An 8088-nucleotide genomic window follows, 5' to 3' on the forward strand; every position below is an offset into this window, starting at 1 on the left:
TATAAAACCGATACCTTTGCACGATTTCTGTTGGTTTGGGTGAGAAGTGAGCAATTAATGCCTCTTTACATTCCTCGTATGTTTTTGACACGGGCTTTGCTGGCTGCAGCAACGCACGCAAGGTGTGATAACCCTTGCTTCCTAAGCCTGTAAGGAAAATGGCTCGTTTCTTCTCTGCCAATAGTGACACCACTTGAAATGAACCAAGCTTCTAACACTTCAGTCCAATCCTCAAAGTTATGCTCCGGATCAAACAGGGGCACATTCCCTACCACGGTAGTAGCCATGGTACCTGTTGCTGTTCAGGTGCCCTATATTCTGTTCTCGAATAGTGAACAATGTAGGTATGTTACAAAACCTACCTGAATCGTGGCTGAGCATCTGCCCCCACCCCGTGTGTGTGATTTTGGCGCTGTTTAGAGGGGGCAGGTTTAAAACGCGAATTTTACTAGGCTGTTCCAATCGAAAATGTTCAGCCTAGTAAATCATTAACGGAAAATCGCTGAAAGACCCCGTCGCAAAAGGTATTATTAGTTTTTATGGCCTTGTATAATATTTATAGTAGTTTAAAAATCACTCTCTCACTCCGCAACCTCTCGCAGCCCCAGGGTTTTATAAAGCAAACAATTAAAGGTATGTACCTTATTTTTACATTAAATGGGGCTTGTATATAACCCTGTTATTAAAGTTTTCTATAGCGAGTAGTTCATTTTGGGCTCTTTATATCCCGCAGTATTTTTCTGGGCATTTGAGGGCACAAATCCAGCGCAATGTGAACGTTCTAAACCAGCGCGTTCACAGGAACCCACTAGAAAGCCGATTTAAATTGACTTTAATTTACAGCAAATGCACAAAATTCCTTCCATTTGGCCTATAAATTGATGTAAATGAGATTTAAAAATCATGTTTTATTGTGAATTATTTGTGAATATTATTTGGACACTTGGGCAATTTAAAAATGTTAATCATTTATTAAGAAATGGATAGATGTTTAGATCTAGTGATTGAAGTTTGAAATTAGCTACAATTCGGTAACTAACTAATTATATGCTTTAATTTCAGGTCATCCAAGTAAGATTGGGCTAGTGGGTTCCTGTGAACGCGCTGGTTTAGAACGTTCACATTGCAGTGGATTTGTTAGTTAGTTAAGCTGTTAGTTTCTGCTGCTGGTCCCTGCTGCTCCAAGCGTCGGGACTGTGCCCCCCCCATCGGGGCTGGCTACGTACTGTGTCCCGCTTCTCTCGCGCGGACCTTCCTCTCTCGTGGTCGACTTTATCCCGCGACCGGACTTTCTCCACTCTCGGCCGTATCTTATGACCGGGCTTTCTCGGCTTCTCTCGTGGGCCTGTCCGCTTTTCTGCTCACGGTCGGGCTGACTCTGCTCCCGACCGGGCTTTCTCTGCTTCCCCCCCCCCCCCCCCCCCCCCCCCCCCCTGACTGCTCCCGGCTGGGCTAAAGACTCGGCTTTTGCCGGTGGCTTCTCTGGACCTGTCCATGACCCACTCGGTACGACGCCTTCACCCGACTTCTGTGACTGCTGCTTGGGCCTGGCTGTGGGCTGCACAGCCCTGGAAAACGTTCCAGGTAAGTTGACACTGTCGCTCCAAGCTTCCAGCTGCACTCGGTGACCCTTACTGCCCTGCTTGTCTTCCTTGCGCTCTTGCTTCCCTGCGCCCTTGCTTCCCGTTCCGACCTTTTCTTTTTGGCGCCAATTCAAAACCATTTGGCGCCAAATCTTTTTGCTTGGTGCTGTTCCACTTTGTTTCCAAATACTGCCTCTATTTTTAACTTGTTTTCGTTTTCTTGGCTGTTCTTGTTCTTATCTTCTTTGTTCTTTTATCCTCGTCGCCAATTGTTGTGTACTTGGACGCTTGGAACAGACTTAAATAAGGCTCGGACACGGGAGTACACTAACATGCTTCTTTATTCCAGGACGCCACCTTGAGTCTCCCCCGCACATGCGTACTACACAAGTATCACATGTATGACATTACATATACTAATTATATATATGCTAATTATCACATAGCTAACAACCACACTGTCTAAAACAGGTTAAGTGCATCAATTTCAAATTTAGTTACACCCAAGCTTTCCTCCAGGGACCAGAATAATATTTAAAGAGAACTGTTCTTACCCTACTTGTATTACCGTTTTGCACTTCAAATGAAATAGCAAATGGAGACTGAAAACACAATCAATCAATTCTTGATTAATAGAGGAGCTGTGATGTTGAAAAATGATTTTGTTTGTATAGCACTTTTGACGTCACTCTCAGGATGTAAAGAGAAACAGCGGGATCATTGAGACTTTTTTTTCCATTCATCAAGGTAATCCATTGCCTGATCTATTGCTTCAACTCTACTTTTCCAACTGATCAAGACAAGTTTATTATTATCAAAGAAGTGAGGCACAGGAACAATGGAAATCTTACATCTAGCTGAAGTGCAGGCGCATAGACTCAGCCAACACACAAAAATACATAAATTATACATACGTTCTACAAGACAACAAAAAGAAAAAGAGTGCAAAAGATTCAATTTTAAGACAAAATTCAGATTCAGATTCAGATTCAATTTTAATTGTCATTGTCAGTGTACAGTACAGAGACAACGAAATGCATTTAGCATCTCCATTGAAGAGCGACATAGCAAACGATTTGAATAAATAATAATAAGTGTCCGGTGGGGGGGGGGGGGTGATTGGCAGTCACCGAGGTACGTTGTTGAGTAGAGTGACAGCCGCCGGAAGTTCGGCAACGGAGAGACCTGTAGCGCCTCCCGGATGGCAGGAGGGTAAACAGTCCATGGTTGGGGTGAGAGCAGTCCTTGGCGATGCTGAGCGCCCTCCGCAGACAGCGCTTGCTTTGGACAGACTCAATGGAGGGGAGCGAGGAACCGGTGATGCGTTGGGCAATTTTCACCACCCTCTGCAATGCCTTCCGGTCGGAGACGGAGCAGTTGCCATACCATACTGTGATGCAGTTGGTAAGGATGCTCTCGATGGTGCAGCGGTAGAAGTTCACCAGGATCTGAGGAGACAGATGGACCTTCTTCAGTCTCCTCAGGAAGAAGAGACGCTGATGAGCCTTCTTGATCAGAGTAGAGGTATTGTGGGTCCAAGAGAGGTCATCGGAGATGTTGACTCCCAGGAACCCGAAGCTAGAAACACGTTCCACCTCCGTCCCGTTAATGTGGATGGGGGTGTGCGTGCCGCACACCCCCATGCACAAAATACACAATTAGAAAAGTTCATGGTATTACAAGAGGTGGTCTGTCACGTTCTATGGCCGAAGTAGGGTTAGGGTTGGTTCAAGATGATGATTGTTGGAGGAAACTGATTGTTTCTGAACCTGGTGGTCTGAGACTTCCCTTATCCTTGACATCAACCATCATTATAACCTTGAATATGTTTCAGTGACAAAACATCCATAACTCTGAAGAATTTCAAAGTTTTACTATCCACCGTTTGAATAGTTATTTTATTACCTCACTCCTAAATTATCCTGATCATAGGATTGTGTGCCTTGTTCTTTGAGAGGAATCAATCTCTCAGCATCAATCCTTCCAATCAATTTTGAAAAAATTGCAATTAAATTACCTGTCATTCTCTGAACCTCCAGATAGTACAAGGCAATCCAACATAATCTTTACTTATCATAGCCAAATTTAGTTCTGGCGCCAAGTAATTTCATTAAGGATCTTTCCTGAAGTTGCATGTGGCAAAACCTGTACTTGTTCATTTCCAATGTGTTTCCAGCTACCCTGTGCAATGAATGATGCCTGCTCATACAGTAGCACTCATTAGAAATAACATCATTGTCTATACATTATTGATTGAAAGATACAACATGGAAACAGACTCTTTGGTCCACTGAGTTCACGCTGACTATGGATCACCCAATCACAATAGGTCTATGTTGTCTCTCTCACACATCCTTCCCCTACACACTGTAGATCAGTGACTCATGTTATGAGTCATACTTTGTAGCTACGCCCACTAGTTTACCAGAAAGCCTCCCTGCCCTTACTCTCGCACTTTTAAAGAAACGTGCGAAAATGAAGTTACCTATGCTGTAACATTAATAAAGTCTTTGGATCTTAATCACGGTGTGTGACTTAAGTTATTCCAACAGCAGAAACTCAACAACACACACACAGCGCAATTCACAAAGGCCAATTAGCCTCTGAATCTACACATCTTTGTGATGTGTGAGGAACCAGAGCACCCAGAGGAAATTCATGTGTCAATGGAAGTACAAAGTCCCCAAAGACCACCCGAGGTCAGGATCAAACCGAGATCTCTGCCACTACGAGGCAGCAGCTCTACCAGATTTGGTTAGCTAAAAACTAAGGAATTAAATTAGCGTTTTAATAAAAAAAGTGGTGGTGAAATATTTTGAGTCTGCATTGTAAAACACTAGCAAATTTCAGATACATTGAGAGAACTTGACATGCATGGCAATACAAATACAACAGCGTCCAATGATACATTATCAATCAAACTATACGTGTGTCCATTACTAATGCTGTTGGTAATATTGGCCGTCGCGCCTCATAAGGATTTAAATTGATAAACCCAATGGAGATTGAGGACTTTTTTGTGCATTGTGGTTAACTTGTTTTAGTTCAAGGACAAAGTTGTTTAACATACATATACAGACACTCAGAGATTCTCAGTGAGTAAACTGGGCTTGGAATAATCTTACATGAGCTACAACATAATTTGAAGGCGTTGATGCTGCAAGCTAAAAGAAATTATGTATACAAGAAGGAATTATTCCCTGTCAGCTCCACGTCAGCTGAGAACCAATATTGCCTGAAGGATGCCAATGAAAAATGCAAGATATAGAAGGGCAAATTAAACAGACACTCCATTAAATTGTGCAATGATCTCCTTAGTCACTTAACATAATAAATTATAACTTTGACTTCAGTAATTACTTTTTAAATTTTTTATCTCTTCTACATGGCTCTAAAAGCTGCATTAATATTTGTTTGCTGCAGAGAAATTGCTGCAAATGTAGTCTTTCCCATCTGAAGAGTTTCAAAACATACACGGTTTATGGCTCCCTTGCTAATTGTGAAACCGGATGAAGTTCCACTTGCAATAGTTTTGATTGTACTTACAATTTTAGAGGTTACATCAAAAAATATACGTAATTTAAAGAAAATAACATTCATAGCACTTTTCTACAGGCAAATTAAGTTAAAAAGTAAAACAATTAAATCTAATCTCTCCAAATCCTGCTACCATGGTAACTTTCCATTGTTGAACACAACCACGGTATCATTTTAAATTGTAACTTGAATATCGCAAGGAAAGATCTACACTTATACACACTACCTTACGATACACTACACTTACAGTTCAATATATTAAGAGGGAGTTAGATATGGCCCTTGCAAGGGGATCAATGGAGAGAAGGCAGGTACGGGGGATACTGAGTTGGATGATCAGCCATGATCATATTGAATGGCGGTGCAGGCTCGAAGGGCCAAATGGCCTACTCCTGCACCTAATTTCTATGTTTCTATGTTTCTATATATTCATATTTCGTATCTCAGGCTGTTCCTATCTCAGACTGTACCTTATGCTAAAGTTTAACCACTTATATAGTTTGGTTTAGTTTAGTTTATTATTGTCAAAAGTACAATGAAAAGCTTTTGTTGCGTGCTATTCTGTCAAAGAAGACTACACAAGATTACAATCAAGGTACAATGTAAAATAAGGTAAATATCCATATGCACTCAGCAGGACCCCACGTACAGCAACAGAATAATGTTTACTAAATAATATCACCTGTGGGATCAAAATTGGCCAAGGCTCCAGGAATATTTCCACTGCTGGTGCTCAATTAATCTTTAGAACTACTGAGAAAAAAGGCAAGCAAGCCTTCTATTTAACATCTTTGTTGACAACTGCTGCTGGGGCCCCACATAAGTAGCTGGTGGAACCTAAAACAAGCGTTTTGTGATGATATTGTGGTGGCCACGTTTTAACAATGTGGACGGTGGCAAGGCAAATGCACCATTTATGCTGAGTTCTATCAAGCATCATGGTGTCCAGGAGTCTTGGTAAGAAAGCCAAGAAATAAATACCATTTACACAGGTCACTTTAGATACCCCCACAATACTCTGTCGTTTCACCACTTCCCTTCCCACCATCCAGGAACCTCAACAGTTTTTTCAAGTAAGGCAGCAATTCACGTACATCTTGCAGCCTGCATTCAATGTTCAGAGTGAAGCCTTCTCCTGGAATATTAAAATAAAAGTATATCAAGGTATAATGAGATGTAATTCAATTCAATTCAACTTTAATGTCATCGCACAAATACAAGTATGAGTACAACGAAATGCAGTTTTGCGTCAGTCCGTAGTAGTTGTACATAAAGAAGAAGAAAAAAAAAATAGAAAGAGAGAAGATACAGAATAATTAAACAATGGGGACGGAGGGCGGGACTCCGAGTTCAGCAATGTGATTGTATTGTTGTAGAAGCTGTTCCTCATCCTACTAGTACGTGACCTGAGGCTCCTGTACCGCCTCCCTGATGGGAGGAGGGCAAACAGTCCATGGTTGGGGTGTGAGGGGCCCTTGATGATCTTCCCAGCCCGTCTCAGACACCGTTTTCGGTGGAGGGCATCCATGGCAGGGAGCGGGGCACTGATGATGTGCTGCGCGGTTTTCACCACCCGTTGTAGTGCCTTCTTGTCCGCAGCAGTGCAGCTGCTGTACCATACCGTGAAGCAGGTGGTCAGGATACTCTCTATGGTACAGCAGTAAAAGTTGGTCAGGATCCGGGGGGACAGGTGGGCTTTCTTGAGCCTCCTCAGGAAGTAAAGGTGCTGCTGTGCCTTTTTGATCAGCTTGGAGATGTTGAGGGACCAGGACAAATCCTCCGAGATATATACTCCGAGGAATTTATAGCTGGAGACGCGCTCCACCTCAGTCCCGTTTATATGGATGGGGGTATGACTGCCTCCTCTGATCTGCCTGAAGTCAACAATAATCTCCTTCATCTTCTTGGAGTTGAGGACGAGGTTATTGTTGGCACACCAGGCTGTCAGGTGCTGGATCTCCTCCCTGTAGGCCGACTCATCATTGTCGCTGATCAGTCCTACTACCGTGGTATCGTCAGCAAACTTAATAATGGCGTTGGATCCGTACTTTGGGATGCAGTCGTGGGTGAAGAGGGAGTAGAGGAGAGGGCTGTGCACACAGCCCTGTGGCACTCCGGTGTTCAGTGTTATAGTGGAGGAGGTGAGGTTATTGACCCTAACAGACTGTGGTCTGTTAGTGAGGAAGTCCAGTGTCCAGTTGCAGAGGGAGGTGGAGATGCCAAGTCCACTGAGTTTGGTGATCAAGCTGGCGGGGATGACGGTGTTAAAGGCAGAGCTGAAATCAATGAACAGCAGCCTGATGTAGGAGTTGTTGTAGTCCAGGTGGGTCAGGGCAGAGTGTAGGGTCGCCGATATGTTGTCCTCTGTAGACCTGTTGGTCCGGTAGGCAAACTGATGGGGGTCCAGTGTGGGAGGGAGGCAGGCTTTGAGGCAAGCCAAGATCAGCCGCTCAAAGCACTTTGCAATGACAGGGGTGAGTGCCACTGGGCGGAAATCGTTGAGACTCCCTGTAGCTGACTGTTTGGGCACTGGCACGATGGTTGATGTCTTGAGGCAAGTGGGGACAACACCCTGGGCCAGTGAGAGATTGAAAATGTCGGCGAGGATTGGGGATAGTTGTCCAGCACATGCCCTAAGCACCTGGCCAGGGATGCCATCGGGGCCGGCAGCTTTGCGCTCATTCACCTTGCTCAGTGCATCTTGTACAGCAGAGGTGGAGAGGCTGAGAGGTTGTTCATTCGGGGGTGGAGCAACTTTAATGGCTGGGGTTTTGTTGCCCCGGTCAAAGCGAGCATAGAAGTGGTTTAGCTCGTCAGGCAGGGTGGCGTTGTCTGGGGGAGGGGTGTTAACTTTCTGATAATCGGCAAGGGATTTGATTCCTTGCCACATGCGCCTGGGGTCAGAGTTGTTGTGGAATCCGCCGTTTATGATTGAGTTTAGCAGTCCTAATTCCCATTTTCAGATTGG

The sequence above is a fragment of the Leucoraja erinacea genome, chromosome 4 (assembly GCF_028641065.1).
Source record: "Leucoraja erinacea ecotype New England chromosome 4, Leri_hhj_1, whole genome shotgun sequence".
Classification (NCBI taxonomy): Eukaryota; Metazoa; Chordata; class Chondrichthyes; order Rajiformes; family Rajidae; genus Leucoraja; species Leucoraja erinaceus.